This window comes from Neolamprologus brichardi, chromosome 17 (assembly GCF_056152115.1).
Source record: "Neolamprologus brichardi isolate AB-2024 chromosome 17, ASM5615211v1, whole genome shotgun sequence".
Classification (NCBI taxonomy): Eukaryota; Metazoa; Chordata; class Actinopteri; order Cichliformes; family Cichlidae; genus Neolamprologus; species Neolamprologus brichardi.
The window spans coordinates 6,176,120-6,195,623 of record NC_142120.1 but is presented as its reverse complement, the minus strand read 5'-3'; positions in this window follow the sequence as shown (position 1 = coordinate 6,195,623).

The following is a 19,504-nucleotide window of genomic DNA, read 5'->3' as shown; positions in this document are numbered from 1 at the left end:
CTGAATCGATTTTTTAATATAAATTTATTTTGCCCGAAATGCCAGAATCTCAGGTGAAATCTCACAAAATTTCAACAACCACCAAACAGCTAAGACAGTAAATGAGAGCAGGAACACGGATTCTGCACAAAGAGTAAACACACAGCGCAACCCGCAGATCAGAATCAGTTAGATGTGGCCTTTGTGTTCACGCCCTTTATGCGCTGATTCTAAAGCTGTTAGTTTGATGTCTCTCCAAACAATATTGACCGAACCAGCAGCAAAAGAAGATCCAAACTATGCCTCACATAAACATCGTCATGTATTCAGTCTTACTTTTAATGTTTTGCTTCGACCACGATGCACAGCTCTCTCTTGCGTGCTCTCTCGCTCTCTCTCTCGCGCTCTCTCTCTCCCTCTCTCGCGCTCTCTCTCTCTGTACTGTTTTCTGCATTATTTGCTTGCTTGTTACGCACAAGTCTACCGTTGTTTACAGCGCTGTCGGCCGACGTTTTTTTTTCGTTTCATATACTTCTGAAAAGAAAACCTAATTTCTGCCGTTCAATACTGAACAAATTTAAACTTTTTAAAATTATGCAAAACGCTCAGCCGTCTCTAATAAAACCGCTGTAACTTCAGAGGTGATGTTCATGTGTTGATTAATGGTTTTCTTTCGTTTTTGATGTACTGCAGAATATTTTTATAAAATCCCAGGCCAGAAAAATCGCCTTCATGTTTTTCTGTGTTTTATCCTCAGCTACTTTGACACAAAGGCATCTGCTGTGACGCTCACACCTTTGATAAAGTCTTGCTTGTGTCAGCTTCCTTTTTATAGATACAAAAATATGTAAATGTACTGATCTGAATTATAATATTTCTGACTGTCAAAATTTCCCAGATTCAAATCGAAGTGAATCGAATCGTTTTGAATTAAATCAAATCGTGGATCGAATCGATTCGGGACCTTGTGAATCGGAATTGAATCGATTCTAGAAATCAGTGACGATACCCAGCCCTACTTTAACCCTCCGTCCCTCTTATACATCACTCATGGGCTTGGAGTCACATATACACAGTCATTTTGGGAGCTGATCAGTAATTGTGCTGAACAGTTATGATGAAATGCTCAGTTATTTTAACTATGAGAAATGGCTCCTCAGATGCAAATAATAAAAAGCACGTGCTGCCCTGCATATATTTACTCACTGAATACTTTATATAAAGAAGCATCCTCACATCATGCAGCGTGTTCAACCTTGAGTAACCTTGTTATTATTCCAGGAAAAGCACATCTGGGATTATTTTTAAAGAGCTGATTTCTTTTTTTTTTGCCTGCATATTATTTTATTGGTAAAATGATTGCTTGCTCTGCCCAACTTTCACTATAAAGGCAGGTAGAAATGGATAAAAGCAACGTCAGAGCTTCTCCATGTTATCCTGGCATAACCTGGACAGTTTGTTGGGCGAGCTTGCCTGTTCACCTTCACTGTGTGGTGAAATCCACCCACAAGTTGGATAGAAAGTGGCTTCGAGCCCAGTCAGTGAAAGGCACAGTGCGTCAAGGGGCCTGCGAGCTAATCGATACCGAGCTAATTGGAAAATAGCGGCAGGAAATGTGATAATGTGGCTGTTCACTCTGCTCTTACTCTAACTGCACTCGCCATCCTCTCTCGCCATCTTTTCCCGCTCTCCAGGGTCAGGTCTGGGTTCTTCAATCTAGTGGGCTTCTAATAAGGCTGGAGCCACTGGTCGGCCGAACCGTGATGTCTGTGGATGTAGGAGGGCCGCCGCATGATTACGAGTATTTTCACGTCCATGCACGAGATGAGAACGCAGCAAGAGAACTGAGTAAGTTCATGCTCAACGTGTCAGTGCCTGCTGTTTAACGTATCACTGACTATATTTATTTTCTCTTAATTTAACTGGAACTGCCTTGTTTATTTTATAGTTAACTTTCTTTTTTCGATGTGAAGATAATGAGAAAATGGTGCAATGATAAACACAGTTTAATGCAAGCTGTCAAAAATGCATAAAAGTTTATTAGTCCTACTGATCTGCACAATCTGCATGTTTTCCTCTTCCTTACAACACAGATGAGTCCTCCTCTTCCTTTGCGTGTCGCAGTTCTTTGCATTATTTGGTTCCTGCTAGTCCATCACTTTATTGTCTCCCCAAGAAAGGTTGTTGTGTGATTTTGTTTTTCCTACTTTCATTGTGGTCGTGTCCAAATTCATGGGCTGCATCCTCCTGAGGACCCGGCCTTCGCGGTCTACGTGGGCCGGGTCCTCAGAAGGTCGGGTAGGCCGGAAGTAAACGGCTGGGGAAATTGGACGGTCTGACCTTCTGATTAGCTTCACCGCTGTCTCGGTGCAGTTTAATAAACTCAGCCGTCTGCTCCTTGCTATCTAAAATATAACAGGACACTGGCGTAAATTCTTGACCGTCTCATACTTCTGTTTAATCAGTTTTCTGTTTGATGTTTATTCAGCTGTGTAAAAACTAAGAGGAGTCTACGAATTTGGACAGCCTTCGGCGTGTTGCTGTGACATAATCGGTCTACAAATGCGGCCTCAGGAGGATGCAGCCCATGAATTTGGACACGACCTATGTTTTATTAACTGCTAGTCCGTCACTTTATTGTCTCCCCAAGAAAGGTTGTTGTGTGATTTTGTTTTTCCTACTTTCATTGTGTTTTATTAACTTCTGTTTTTTTCTGCTTTTGGAGCCTTTTTCTATAATATTGTTTTCTTAAGTTTGACCTCTCCCGGCCACCGTACAATAACCACTGAGTTGAGAGCTCATCTTATTTCAGAAACCATTACGCAGTTACAACACAAAAAACAGTCAGGTTTTACTTTAGACTGTTAAATGTAATTTCATCATATACTCCTTGTTATATAATAAGAACTTTTGTTGTATTGAGTTTTTTGATTCCTGGTAGATCAACTGACAACAGTTGAACCCAGTACCAGCCCATATTAACATATGCATCCAGTTAGGAAATCTCATACAGCCATGCTGTTTAAGGAGTTTTCGCCTACCTATATTTGCACCTGCAAGCTACCTTGCAACCCACCTCTACCCGGGGTCCTCCCGGTTGAGCTATTGTCTGACTCAATCGAGGCCATATCTATTGCCACTGATGCCTGTGCTATTCAGTAGTGGGGGTCTTGCTGTGGCTCTTCCTGCTTCAGGCTTTCCAGGACATCCTAGACATGCTGCCAAATGAAGCCTATACGTAAGCTCAATAAAAAAGATCTGTAATCACTCATCTGCCTGCTTCCTGGGTGTTCAGGCGCTAGTCTGTTCTTCACATCACTTACATTTTCCGATGCTGTCAAACTCGGTCCTGACATAATTTCTCTCGTCTAGTCATTTTCTTGCCAGACTTCATTTGATCTTTCACACTTTCAATCGTGGAACCCTCATCCTCCCCATCTCCTCCTCACCCTGGTCACTCAGAGCCTCATCCAAGCCTCTGTCTTCATCTTCATTAACACTAGCATCTAGACTTCAGGGCGTCCCGTCCTAACCCTGTTGAAATTCTGTTCTGCTATGTTGGGTCATTGAAATCTAATCACCGAGCAGCTTGAAATGAATTCTGTATATCCATAAATCATGTGCAGTTTTTCCAAATGATCTCTCCCCATTGAAATATAAGGTGCAGCTCCAGATGGAAATAATAGTCTTCTTTTGACTAAAGCGGTCCTGACTAAAACTAAACTTTGAACAGAAATTCCCAATCTGTAGTAAGTGCACCTAAGAACTTTTAGTGCACCTAAGAACTAAAGCTGAGTCAAAGAGGTTCTGCCTAACGGTGCTGGTATTGTAAGTGTTGAAGTGAGCAGGTGCATGAGAAAAAGGGGTTAAATCAAGTTGAATATACGTAGGAGAGGAATGCGAGATGGAGGACTTAGAAAAGGATGAGGGTGACTGGAAGTATTGTGAAGGAAGGGGAAGAAAAGAAAGGGTCTCTTGTCCATTTCAGACTCAGGGGAACTGTGTATGTCACCAGAATGCGTTGTACTGCCAGACATGAGTGACAGTGATGGGCACGGTGGGCCTGGTATCCCGCGTCTACCACTCCTCCCAATTCCCCCAGCCAGGCCTTTCTATCCCCGAGACAAGATGAGGAGACGTCGTGTCAGCTCAAGTGCGACAGTCTTACTCTCACTCATTCACTCACTCGTTCTTTGCCTCTTACGCCAACCTTTTTGCTCAAGTTTTATGTATCTTTCTTCCCATTTTTACACCTTATTTCCCTCTCCTCTCTTTCTTTCCCCCCATCGCTCTTGTCTTTTTGCTTACTGATTTGCTCTTTGTCGCCTCTCCTCTGTTTCATCCCCCCCCCCCCCTTCCTGTCCTTCCTTTCATACGGTGCTCTTTCTTCAGTCCTTGGAATGGCAGCTCTGAAGTGGCTGGCACAAAAATAGAGCAGGTGGTCAACACCTGCCTGGTTTCCCAGATTATGGACCATCTCTTTGATAAGCCACCATTTGTCTGCATCAAAGACACCGTTTTAGGACATGCTTCAGAAAGGCAGAGGACACCCCGCGGAGCACTGCTGTCACCTTTCCTTTTCACTGTCTACACCTTGGATTTCAGCATTAACTCTGGGTCATGACAGCTCTAGAGGTTCTCAGGTGGCACCTTTTTGTTGAATCTATGTGTAAAGGTAAAATGAAGGGGTTTTAGGTTTGGTGGTGAGTAGGTTGGGTGATATGATAAATAATTCCAACAACTGGTCACTTAATAAGATATTTACAACAAGGAAAACACAGATAAAGAAACTAAGTAACATTTTTTTCTTGTTCCTGGGTAATATTTGCCTTTTCCTGACAGCCAAGTCTTCAAAGGTAGAGATAATTCATATTATTATTTTCAAACTTTGCTTTTGTGACTGTAAAGTTAATTTTTTCTGATAATCTTGTTTCCAAACATTCATCTTAACCCTTTATTGACCATGGGCCCACCAGCGGGCCCATTTTACAGGTAAATTTGAAGGGCCGGTCAATAAAGGGTTAAGTGATATATTAATTGGAAAAAAAATACTGTCTCTACCTTTGTTATTACAAAAAATAAAGTTAGAAGCATTCAGTAACAAATTAATAGGCATTTTATTAGGGGAAATATCTATTTGATCCCTTTGATTTGGTGTTATGTGGAGTAGCTGTTGTCAGATGTTTTGTACAGTCGATCGCCAGGTTTTGACATATCTCAGAAGGGAATTTCAAGTCATCTCCAAATTAAAGGTTCCACGAATGTTACTTGGATACACAACATTTCAGCTATTTTTTACTAGTTTTCTGTTGGATTAGGGCTAGCTCAATCCCTGATCTCAATGCGCTTTTTTTGAGCCCCTCCTTTGCACTTGGTCATTGTTTTCATTGCCAGGAGACTCGCCCACAGTACACTTTCAATGCAATGGTTGTATGAAGGAGGCTCTCATCCAAGATTTTTCTATCTGTATCTTTCCCCAAAGGCATTGCAGCCAAACCAGAAAAAAACATCCATCTGGTGGTAAAGGGTGGCATGTCGACTCTAAGTCTGGAACAATTGCTGCCCTAAGTGGAGGAGTTTAAGTATCTCAGGGTCTTGTTCACAAATAAGGGGAGAGTGGAGTGTGAGATTGACAAACGTGTCGTGTCCATAGTGATGTGGACGCTGTACTGGCCTGTTCTGGCAAAGAGAGAGCATAAAACCGCTAATTTATCTACATTCCTACCGTAATCTATGGACATGATCTCTGCGTAGTGACCGAAAGAATGAGGCAGAGGATACAAGCAAAGGAAATTTGTGACTGGGCTCTACCTCAGAGATGAGTGAGTACCTTTGTTATTTGAGAGGGACTCAGAGTAGAGCTGTTGTTGGTCTGCACTGAAAACAGCCACTTGAGGTGGTTCAGGCATCTGACTAGGATACTTACTGGACAGCTCGCAGAGTGTTTTGGGCATGTTGTACTAGGAGGAGGCTCCAGGGCAGCCCCAGGACTTGCTGGAGAGTATTAATTGATTTGGGAATGACTCAGTGTTCCCCCTGATGAGCTTAAAGAGGTGGCCGTGTGAGTCTGGCATCTCTGCTTAGATTAACACCCTTCTGACCCAAAAGACCCACCCAGCAAACATAATTCCTCCACCAGCATTCTTTCACACTCCACATACGAAGAGCGGCCTGAGTTCAGTTTCAGTTTCAGGTTCATGTAATCACATTAAATACTCTCATCCGAATCGTGCAGATGTTCACTGCCAAACTTCAGAAAGGCCTGAACAAGGACCTTCCTGAAGCATTGCAAGCACTAGAAGATTTCAAACCTTTATGATGCAACATATAGCCCATGGCTTTCTTGGTCACTGTATTCCTGGCAGCTCCTCCCATTTATTTTTGTGATTTTTCCATGTAGCTTTTACTCTCACTAATGTTGCACAAAACAACAAAAACTATTTTGCACGGCATCCCAGACTGAGCATGACTGGCAGTGATTTTTGTCTTTCTTCCAGTAATCACACCAACACTGATTATTTTCTCAACATTTTCTCACCAAGCTGCTTACTGAGGTTCTCTTAGCCAATTCCAGCCATGTGCAGGGCAGCTTTCTTGTCCCCGATGTCCTGAGACAAATATTTGGTCTTTCAAATGGTGGTGAGGTTGGAGATACAGACAGCTTAGGTGATCGGGCATACCATTCGTTAAAGTGTATATGTATGCATTTCTGAAGCATGTCCTAAAAAGATGTCTTTGTGGTTGCTAGCTTGTTTACATGTTAATCTTTAAGTTGCTGCCAATTAAACTATTGTTGCACAGTATAACTGATGCAAATTCTTGCTGGTCTGTAGGGACTTAATTACTTTTTACACTCATTAAAAAGACTGTTATTTTGTGACTTTTACAGAATGCTTTTTAAGCTCAAATTGCCATTGAATGGGTTTTTGTCATTTTTGTGGTTCACCAGAGGAAGCTAATAATATTTCAGTGGGGGCGGTACCACCCTTAGCCGTACCGTCAGGATAAGCCCCTCGTCTAGTCAATACATTACTCACATTCTTCTGCAAAGGCTCGCCAAAGTATATCTTTAATCACCTGGAACAATTGTAAAAAAAAAAAAAAGATGTTAGATGCTTGTCTAAAACAAAGCACTGGACTCTGTGTCGGTCATCTTTACTGTTGCAGTATTAGAAGGCGGGGCAAAAAGCGTGCTGCTGTAAGCCCTGTCTTCACAGCACATAAGCAGAGCAGCAGCAGCAGCTCTGATACTCTGCGTGTGTCCACAGAGAAGGATTTCAGACAGAGCTGCAGGTCATCCATGACTTGGAAGTACAAATAAATTGCTTTTTGTGTTGACAGGCCATAATCCTTTTCCTGCCTAAAACACCTTGCCTACCTGGTCTTTCTTCAGGAGTCCGCTGCGTTTTGCTTACCTCGTAGATCATACCATGTATTGCAGTCAAACCAGTGGGGTGGGGGGATCTTTTGTGAAAGATCTGCTCTCGGTCCAAAACTGATGGAAATAGTTGAGTAAGTTTCAAAATCTGTTTTACACTTTCTATTTGGGGGATTTAAAGAATTGGGAACGAACTTCTTTTACCAGGACAGTAATGGCAAGGAGAGGTTTTTTGGACCTATAGTTCAAGTGACAAGCACTTTGTTTTAAGTACAGACATTAAAGCAGGAGAAGATTGCAGAATAGTCTAGGGGCAGGGCATCAGAAAAATAACTGGGTGATTAATAAAATGAAGAAACTCATATAAACTCATATCCTGTGTCTAGTAGTGAAGAAGGGGCATTTGCGGTTAACAGATGGCTTATTTTTCTTTTTCTGCACAACACACTTTCTCCATCTGGGTATCAACGTTTGTTGACATGTTTAATTACCAAGAATACACACTTAAGAAAGTTCTTGACAGTTTTCCATCAGGGAGAACTGCATTGAGCTTCACGTTTCCCTTTTTTAATCACGGCGGAGCTCTTATCAAGTGGGCCGTGCTTTAAAGCAGTCTCTCCTTTTCTCCTTTAACTATCTTAGCTTCAGCAACACCATTTATTTTGCCGTGAAGACAAGCCAATCTTGTTTTGTGTGTGTGTTCTCTTCCTCAAAAGCTGCCTGGCTTACCTGTATCTCCAGCTTCATCTACCTCCTGATGAAACCCATACTGGCCCTTCTGCTGATAAGGTAAGCCAGGCAACGAGATATATCCATCATTCACCTACTTAACACGCGCACACATGGGTGCACACATGCTTACCTATGACGGTGTGTGTGTGTGTGTGTGTGTGTGGGGGGGTTATAACAAGATTAGGATTAGAAATGTGAATGAAATCCCCCCCTCTGCTGCCACACAAGTAATCAAATGGCCTCAAACAAAAGAGCAGTTCATTTAGTGCCACTTATTCTTGCTTGGTGGCTTCACAGAATAGCAGTCTCATTATTCTATTAACCACTCAACCTCCCCCCACCACACCGACACACATACACAAACACACAGACACAGAAATGCACAAAAGCTCATAAATTGTGTTGTGGGACTGCTGCCAAAGCAGAGCCCGGGTTCAGCTTGGTAGTTAATCATCTCCTATAGCATGTAATTCGTGTAAACAATGTTTGTTTGTGCACCAAGAGAGCCCCCCCTCCCCCCTAGGCTCTAGTTAGCTATGATGTGGCGCTGTACCTGGGAATAGTACTTTGTGTGCGAAAGGGTCAAAGGTCACAAGGTGTTGGTAATTGAGTCCCTGTGCCAAACAGAAATGAGCATGGAAACTAACTCGCTGGCCTGGAAGCGGTTGTGATCACGGCGCTCCTTGGGGGTGAAGTGATGCCGAGAGTGAATGTTAACAGGAATTAGAAGGGGAGGGCTGAGTACTGTGTTGGCAAGTGTTTATGTAGTCTGTTGCTCATTTGTATGTGGGCAGCATTGGTCCGTCTCGGCTAACAAAATGTGTAAAGAAGCAGACCTTTTGACCGATGGGCTTCTTGTCAACACTGCCACGATAAACCTTCCGAGACCTCTGAATGATGCGTTTCCCTTCTGCGTCCCCTGCTTGGTTACCACGGTCACTGTGTACACAAGGTCATTCAGTGTGTGATCAATAGTTTGTATTGAGCTTACGCTCACCACAACAACCCCCCCTCCCCCCTCCCGTTTCTGAAATGGCCGTTAAATCGATGGGAACAAATGAAATTAAGCTCCTGGGCGGCCCGGAGGAGCAAATGATCTTCCTGTGATTAATAACACACTGTAAACGCATCTGTGCCGGGCATATTACATCAGAGAGTGTTTCGTTGCCTCGGCCCGTTTCCTCAGGGTAAGACTAAGAGAATAAAGCTGTGGTAATGGTGTTTACATGGAGGAAGCACCGTTGAATAGAACACTGAAACAAGAACAAATGGTTTTTGTTTGTACAGATGTACCCATGCTACTTCTAGAAATTGTGATTCTGAAGTTTAGTTTAGAAGTACCAGAAATCCTGTAATATCACAAAAAGTTGGGGGTGTTGGCTACTTTGTTTATTTATTTTTGTTTGTTAATGCTTTAAAAAATAACTTTTTGTCATCTTAATTAACTGAAGACATTAAGTGAAGACACCACAAGAGTATGAACTTTGAGGTTTGTCCAGTTGCGTTTTAGCTTCATACAAGGTAGGATTAGAAAATGAAGTTACAAATAAAGTTTAACTGATCCTGATCTATGAAACAAGTATACCTACTCTAGTTTGATATAACAGATATAAAGGTACAATACAGTGTAAATTGAAGTACAGCAGGAAATATCCCAACCAACATACAATCTCTCGCACTTTAATGGCTCCCATTTCTCTTACACTGTACATTCTACAATTTTAGCAAAAACACTTCCTTAGAATCAATGATGAATTGATTAGATTTTGGTGGTGAAATATCACTACTGCCTGACATTTATCTCATTCTTGTGAGCAATATATAAGAGAAAAGCCTTTGAGGAACTTTGATACATCTAACTTAAATGTCAAGCATGGCTATGCTATATCACACCATCCACAATGGTACCGGAATAATTTTTTTTAATAATATTGATTTTATGTTATTTCATAATACTGTGATATATAGTGATGCCATGCATTTATGTTCCCTAGAGTGCATAGCAATGAAACAAGCCCAAATATGTCTGAGAGTGAGAGCAGTGTGTTGGGCCAGACCTCCAACAAAGCATTATACTGTGTAAAATGTGGAAGAACACTGTTCCTGCTGATGGCTCAGTCAAATAGAATAAAAGTCGGTTACCAGCATCCTTGTGACTAGGAAAAAATGGTGGTTGTTTTGGAAGTTGCATTTAATTTTTTTGGTGAAGGACATGCCAAATGTGAAAATCAGTAAAAACTTTATATTACCCTAATTTTTTTATGGCCTAGTATATTGTCTTCACAACAGTATACTAGGCCTTAGAGCACAGGTGTCGAACTCCAGGCCTCGAGGGCCGGTGTCCTGCAGGTTTTAGATGTTTCCTTGATCCAACACAGCTGATTTAAATGGCTAAATCACCTCCTCAATGTGTCTTGAAGTTCTCCAGAAGCCTAGTAATGAACTGATCACTTGATTCAGGTGTGTTGACCTAGGGTGATATCTAAAACCTGCAGGACACCGGCCCTCGAGGCCTGGAGTTCGACACCCCTGCCTTAGAGGGACATGAGTACCTGTGCTGGCTAAGCATTTCACCTTGACCTTCATTGTTAGCGCCGAAAGTCAAAGTTGACCTTGAAATTTTTTTTAAGAAACTTTATTGAGTAATATATCATATGAGCATGGGGAGAGCTGTACAACACATATTACAACTTTACTATGACGCCAAAACATTTTATAAAATCACACACTGCACGAATACATCTTAAAATCTCACGTTTTTACAGCTTATACATGCCAGAGACAGCCAATTTTGCTCCAGTCAAATGGGTATAGAAAATAACATACACCAGTTTACCAGGTAATGCTTCAAGTTCATAGGTCAAAAGTCAGACATCAGCATGTTGTAATAAAAACATCATTAAAAATTAAAGTTTTTAGTATAGCCCATACCCTTAAGTACTCTTGTTGCTAATTTATTACAGTTTATCATCACATTATGGCAAACAATGTATGTAATTGAGAAGTTGACCCTGTTTAATCACAAACTGATAGCAGACTGACTCCATCTTGACGTACCAAAGTCGCTTTGAAGACAGCCAATGACTTATGAGTTGTCACTGACTTTGACATCGCTGGAGCACTTGCAAGCTTCCCTCCATACGACAAGGGAGACCAAACAGTGGACAGAAATTACTGATGCAGTTACACAGAGGAAACAGACGGATTTACGCTACCAATTAAAAAGCTCAAAGCAAGATACAGCATCTCAGATAGAAAATATTTTAAGTTCAGTTTTATTATACAACAATATTGTGCAGACTCCTAAATGTTAAGTGACTTTAGTTCTTGTTATTGAAATGAACACTGTAAGTTTGGCTGAGCACCATCAATGACAGTAGCACACTGGAAAAGAAGGATAGGAAATGCCCTTTATTCTGTTACAGGCAGCAGTATTTATTAGAGCAATCAGCTCCAATAAAAGGTTATTTTATTACTGCATATTTTTAAGTCACTGCCTTGATTTACCCACGGTAAATCATCCATATCCAAGTCCGTATTGTCATGGATCTAAATTGCAACGAGCAAAGTAATATTTACATCTAATATTTTAGATATAACTAAAATACTCGTTGAATCTGTTTGAACGCAGCAAAAAACAAATTAAGGATTACCAGCCTTATCATTAGGCTAACTCTAGTGTACAACTCTGCTGCTACTGATAATACTTTCATCAGTCTCGCTTGTTATTCTTCACACAACTTCCCCAGGTCCAGCACTTGCTGTGTCCTCAGCAGTTGGCGTGCAACGATAATATATTTTTGATGCTGAGGCATATTTGTGCCAACTGTGAGAATTTCCTGCCAAGGCTGAATCAGGCAAAGTCTAGTCGAGCTTAATTTTTAGAGCTTTTTGGGAAATATGCCTGGTGTGAGATTTGTGGCTTTAAGTTTTCCATCATAAATCTTGCTTTTCTATGCTTTTTTTTTTTTTTTTTTTTTTTTTTTTTTAAATAGTGCTTACAAAACAAGAACTGGACAGAGTATAAGCTGTCCTGTCTTTGGAGAAGGACTTGAGGTATTCGAACATGAAGCCAACTCATGTTCCTACAGCGAAGATTTCAAAGATACTGGTTTCAAGAAGTATGTGAGGCGCAGGCAAAGTTTGATGTGGAGGACAGCAGCAAACCTAATACAGCATGTGAATATCGACTGATGAATGCATACTTTTCTGTGACTTGTGATTACAGGATATAAAATGAAGATCATTGCACTACCATCTTGAAACCCATGTGCTAAAGGTGTTACAGCAGATTGCAGTGCTTATAGAAGACACATATAAGTCCATTTAGGGTACCCGCGTGGGAAAAAAAACTGAAAATCCTCCTAAAGATAAGATAAGATAAGATAACTCTTTATTGTCATTGCACAGTCATACATAGTACAATAGTACAATGAAATTGGAAAACTGTCCTACGTCGGCACTACATATAATACAACACGACACGATATGACACATCACAACGCAACACAAACAACACAACACAGTATAATAACTTAGTAATAAAAAAGAAGAATAAGTGTATTTTTATTGCACACTGTTATTATTGCACATTAATTATTATTGCACCTTGTTATAAATATAAATATTATTGTTGTTATTGTTGTTTTAAACATTGTTACCTCCCCCCTAAAAAAAGTCCAGGGAGGTAGCCAATCAGGTCAGCTATTTGCATTGATCAGGGCTATTGCCCTGTTGTAAAAGCTGTCCTTGAGTCTATTTGTCCGGGACCTCAGCAGCCTGAACCTCCTGCCGGACGGCAGCATCTTAAACACCCGGTGTCCTGGGTGTGTACCGTCCCGTAGGATGCTGCGGGCCCTCTTGAGACAGCGAGTGCTGTACAGGTCCTTCAGGGAGGGAAGAGGATGTCCAATGATTTTTTGGGCCATATTGATGACCCTCTGGAGTGCCTTTCTGTGTGCTGTGGTGCAGCTGGAGAACCACACACCGATGCAATATGTCAGCACACTTTCAATGGAGCAGCGGTAGAAGACGGTCAGCAGCTCCTTCTTCAGGTCCATTTTTCTGAGGATTCTCAGAAAGTGGAGACGCTGTTGGGCCTTCTTTAAGACCGCAGAGGTGTTAGAGCTCCATTGGAGGTCTGTGTCTATGTGCACTCCCAGAAACTTGAAACTGGAGACCCTTTCCACGCACTCCCTGTTGATGCTGACAGGCTGCAGCTCGGACTTCCTCCTTCTGAAGTCAACTACCAGTTCTTTTGCCTTGGTGGTAGTAAAGTCCAGGTTGTTATCTACACACCAATCTGACAGCCTCTGAACTTCAGCTCTGTACGCCGTCTCATCTCCCCCAGAGATGAGCCCCACCACGGTGGTATCATCTTTTTTTTACTTTTCTAAAAATGTGCAACAAATACTATACATAAAACATAAAATTCAGTTTCTTTTCTATATGGTTAAATGGAGATGCCTTGTCACTGATTCTGCCTTCAATGAACCATAAAACTTCACTGATCAATCTGCTCGGCTCATCCACTGAATGTCCAGTCAGGAAGATGTAACACATGAAAGATGAAAACACATGAAAAACATGTGTTTTCACAATCAAATCGATTCTGGCACCGGCTGCAGAGAGATAGAGTGAGAGAGAGAAAAGGCAGGTTCTCATGGTTTGGTCATCCCATATGGACGCGGGGCCACAGCAGTGCATTGGCTGTACCCGCTACCCCATGTGTAGTTTGTTTTGCTTTTCTTTCAGACACACTGTTGAACCTCTCTCTTTCTGCAGCTTGCACAGATGGGGTGTGCTCTTTTATTCATAAGGGCTACACTAACTTTGATCTGGCTTTGCATTTGCAGCATGTGTCAGAACGAGATGGCGGGAGGGGAAAAGAGCGGGGCGGCTGAAGAGCAGAGGTAGCTTGTCCTACTGGCCACACATCCTAACTGCTCCCTGTGCCTCTTTTCTATGCTCCTCAATTCCTCTGGGCCAGTGTGCTTTCTATTATGCATGCGTGTCAAAACCAGTACATCTATGTGCTGGCAACAGATACAGAGTGGACACAAACCTCACCAAAGCAGTGTGTGTCTGTGTGTGTTTGAGGGGGTTGTTCATGAATGAAAAGCAAACACATAGGATTGACTGGGCTTATTTTAACCGTAGGGACAAAAGCCAACTTGAAGCAACGGGATTTTGAATTCCTGAATGTTCATAATCACCACACTAAACCTTGGACCCCCCTGTGTTACAGTTGTCCTGGTCATTTGGCATTGTGGTGCGCCTTTCAAGATGACAGTGGCAGTTACATCAAAGAAATCCATGGTGACTTATTGTATTTCTTTCATTTAAGACAACAGGCAGAGCAGTGCTTCTCATTTCCAGTCAGCTGCCTTTGCTTTTACAGACTCAAATAACAGCCTTGAGAGAGAACTGTGAGCTTACAGTTCTACATTTTTAGCTTACTTCTATTTTACTTTTTCTTTTATGTCGTCCTCTGATTCATGAAAGACGAGATATCTTAAAGTGATTTGATAACTACTCAAAGCATAGCCAGGGTTGCGCATTTCTGAAATTTAACTGCTGCTTGGTGTCATATAGCTTTAAGTGCTGAAGGAAAACTGGAATAACACAGACTGTATGTCAAAGGTGGACATCAGGGCTGGACTGGGACAAAAAATCAGCCTGGACATTTTGACTAGAGACCGGCCCACCAGATATTATAGGAAAAACCATAAAGCCTTTGAATGAAAACAAACGCTGTTGTCATGGTGATGTACACTGTTGTGTTGGTATATATGTATCAGTCTAATAAACTCAAACCTACACCATCCTCCCTATTCTGGTATTCTAAACAGTACCCGAAAGTAGACTGCTTGGTCGAGTTAACCTCCTGAACTATCTACAACACATGGTGAAAACCTGAAATTAAGACAGAGGAGACTAGAGGTGAGACATGATCATTACTGATTACTGATGACAGATTTAGATATGTTTTCATAAACCATTCATTTGCAACATCAATAAACGGCATGGCAGGGCAAAATATTTTTTCTAACATGGCAACCTTTAAAAAGTGATAGAAAGGAGATGAAGACAGGTGAGAAAGAATAAAACTTAATTGACTTTTTGATGGCATTTTACACACAGTACTGGTACAGTATCTAGAAAATGTGGGAAAATACTGGCATCATATATAGTACTTAGCTACTTCTGAAGAAATTATGATTTTCTATACATTTTACATCAGATGAAAACGTTTGTTGTAAGATTCAGATAATTATTTGTTAAAAGCTAGACATTTTAAATGAGAATAAGAAAGAAAAGTATTTCTTTGTGCCCCCCTTTCCCTGTTAATGCCCTATCTGGCCCCCTGGCAAAACTTTGCTAGACCCGCCCCTGCACAGTTACCAGCTGTCAGCTACTTAGAAAAGGATCCTGGTGTTATTTGTCTCTCAGAAACAGTTCATAATTTCCCTTCAACTCATTCATGTCACCTAAAAGGTAAACCTGTTTCTCCATCACCTGTTCAGCCCTGATGATTCAGTAAGGACATCTCCTGGTTTCATCTTCATGTTTCCCTCTCACCAGATAACCAAACCGACATCATGACCAGCAGCTTTACAGCTGTGGCTCCAGCAAACATCAGCTGATACTAGAAAGTAATATTAAATAAATTCTAACAACAGCTGATCAAGCTTAAACGTGCTGCTGTTGTTTAGCGCAACATCAGCTGGTTTCGTCTTTCTGGTGCAAAGTGGACGATAAACAAACAAGTGAGACGATCAGCTGATCATTGATCAGTTTCATGATTGAAGTAGCAACAGGAGAGAGAGGGGGAGAGAATGAGGGAAGAAGAGGCAGCTGCAGCGTAACGACAGAATAACTCCAGCTTTGTGTCTTTTTCATTGTAGCTGAAGTCCGGGACAAACTGTTCCTTTTCAGCTCAATACGAAAAGCGAAATAGTTTCTCTGAACTAGACGAGACGAGACGATTCCGTTTTTTACGGGACGGTTGGAAACTCTACTAACTAACCTTATAAATAAAATAAGATAAAACAAGTTCAACATCAATAACATCATAGCACCCGCCCAGCAGTATATAAACTCCGTCATGCTAGCTAGTACGCAGTACGAGTTATTATAACTGACTGTAAAAAGTCAGCATAACGAAAATAAACTCCACCTAAACTTGGTTTATATCCGACCCAGATAGACTGCAGGTCATAACTTCTTACCTGAAGTTCAGTTCACCGCCTCGGGTCTCTGTTCCTCCTGGCTTTCCATCATCCACCTGCCAAGGTGTTGCATCTGCTGGCCTCCACCACTTGCTAATGTTACTGAATCTGTGGAAGCTCCGCAATAGCCACCAACAAACAATTGTGTTATTTTTACACATCTCCCAGCATCTGGCCAATCCACCACCTTTCAGTGTTTATACTGTTACGGAAAAAAACGAAGAAAAAAACCCATCGGCCCGTAAAAACGAAAAATCACCATCGGCCCACCGGGCAAATGCCCGGTATGCCCGATGGCCAGTCCAGCTATGGTGGACATAATGTTGAGCTCTGGAAGGTGAGGTGAATCTCTTTTAATGGCCAGCAGGTGGCATCTCTTTTGAGTGAGACTTTGGGTAAAAAAAAAAAGAAACCAACTGCTCCATACTTCAGAAAACATTCTCAGAGTAATTTTATGATCCCAGTTGCTAATTCACATCTACTTCAATAGAGCATGATGCTCATTAATGTAAATTATGGTCCCTTTTCTAATAAAATAACTAATAAATCAAAGTATGCTTCAGGGTCTGGCTACACTGTGATGGGCAAGTCCTTGGTTTGTCAGTCAGATTCACCCCTCATCTGGTTATGAAATAAAATGGCAATGGGAAACTAATGCCAAACTGGAGGCTTTAAAACAAATCAGTGCATGACATCACAGGATAGTGGATAGATGGTGGGTAGTGAACACAGGCTACATGGATTATCTCTATTCCAGGACAGAGACAGTTATTCCTAATATTAGAATATCATTCTAAGATATTCTACATTTATTCTCTGTTGTTTGTACATTGAATCCATATGTATCCATGTTACTTGAGAAATGATGTGAATCTCATGTTTTAGCACATCCCAAAGTTGCTCTATTGGCTTGAGCTCTGGGGACTGTGGAAGCCATTTAAGTAGAGTGAACTCATTGCCATGTCCGAAGAACCAGATTGAGATTATCTGACCTTTGTGATATTGTGTGTTATTCTGCCTGAAGCAGCCATCAGAAGATGGGCACTCTGTGGTCATAAAGGGATGGACATACAATAACATGGTCAGCAGCGATATCTAGGTAGTCTGTGGTGTATAAACAATACTCCAGATTCTGACACTATGTTCTAAAGGATGATTCAGAAAGATTTATCTGAGCAGGCAATGTTTTTCAAATCTTTTGTTGTCCAATTCTAGTGCGGTTTTGTGAATTGTAGCCTCGGGGTCCTGTTCCTAGATCACAGAAATAGGACATGGTTTGGTCTTTTGCTGCTGTATCCAGTCAGCTTCAGCATTCAATGTGTTGTGCATCGAAAAATGCTCTTCTGCATATGTCGGTTAAAACAACTGGTTATTTGAGTCATTGTTGCCTTTCTATCATCTTAAAGCAGTCTGGCTATTCTCCTCTTAAATTTGGCATTAACGAGGCATTTTCACCCAGTGAACTGCTGCTCACGAGCTATTTTCTATTTTTTTTAACCATTCTTTGTGAACTCTAGAGATGGCTATATGGGAAAATCCCAGTAGATCAGCAGATTCTGAAATACTCAGACCAACTCATCTGCCACCAATAAACATGCCATATTTAGAATCACTCAGGATCTCCTTCCTAATTCTAATTCCCAGTTTGAACCTACATGCTTAAGTGCATTAAGTTGTTGCCATGGGCGATGGGCTGATAGATATTTGTGTCAATAACCAATTAAACAAGTGTACCTAATGAAGCTGTCATTGAGTGTAATATAGCATACAGGACCAATGCTAAGGTGATCAAATTCTAACACGGTGGATATTTAAATACTAAATATTTTTTTCTTATAACTTGTAGGCAGCTCACATTTGCTCACAGCTCACATGATTTATGTTTAAGTTCACTTGTTAGTCTTGAGTTTATTCTATAGTGCTGTTCAGCTTTTGTTTATTAGATTCCCTCTGTGTTTGTATTTGTGAGTTTTATGTCTTGCTTCCCTCTTCATGTTTTGGTTAGTTCCTGTTTTACTTTGGTGGTCTCCTGTCTGTGTGCACCATGTTTTGTTTTCCGTCTCTTACTTTGAAGGTACCTCGTCTCATGTGTTATGTTTAGCTTTCCGTCCTCTATCTCGTTGAGTGTAATTTGCCCCAGCTGTGTTCCCCATGTGTTTCCTGTTCCCTCGTCATTCCCTGTGTATTTAAGCCCTCTGTTTTCTTCTGTCCAGCGCTGTGATCTCCTGCATACATGGCTGTGTGTTCTGGTCCTAGTTTATTTTCTGTGTGACTTGTGCCAGCAATAAAGCTGAGTTTCTTGAGTTCACATGTTGCCTCTGAAAGTCTGCATTTGGGCCCTATCTGCCTGCTCCACACACAGTTACATGACAAACACTCCAGATTCTTTGGGTGATGAGTGGTAGAACATCTTCGGCTGCAATTTTTGAGTTGACTAAAAGGAAAGGCGTGACCTGAAAGAGAGGAACTCCACCACCAGTTATGGCTTTCTCAACAAAATCACCTAGCAACCCAGGTACACCATGCACCTGCATATGTTGGCAACAGTGTTAGCCACTCTTGTTGTAGACACCACATAGATTTAATGCAGAGGGCTAAATTAAGCTTTGTTCACTTTATTTTCAGTTCTATTTCAGGTGAATAGGCATGGCGGTGTTATGTGAATATGTCCTCAAAGTGTGAAAATTGGATTATGTGTTTAAAAGTACCAATTATTTCTGCAATTATTTACAATACCCTCTGTGTGTCTGCCTACCTGTGGTAGGGCCTTGAGAGAAAAATGGTTTTCTTCTCCGCTCTGAGCACAAGCCCATTTATTAAGGTGTGTTTATCATTCATTGTGACCCGGGTTAAGTGTCCTGAGAATTATATTTAAGGCTGTGGGTCCCAGTTGGCAATTAAGTACAATTCATTACAGCAGACACACAGCCCTACAGGGGAAAAGGTAAGAGCCATGGCAAAACACTACGGCATGCACAGGAGAGAGAAATAGACGAGAAAGGAGGGGGGTGAGATTGATTTTGTTTTTTTTTTAAGCAAAGAAAAACAGGAGGGTCATGTGTCGGAGGGAGTGAATGTGAGAAAAAAAGTGAAGATTGTTTGTGTGGAAGAGGTGTGTATCCTGGAGAGGGAACAGAATTAAAATAACGAAGAACAAGATTCTTGGCAGAAAGACTGTGATCGC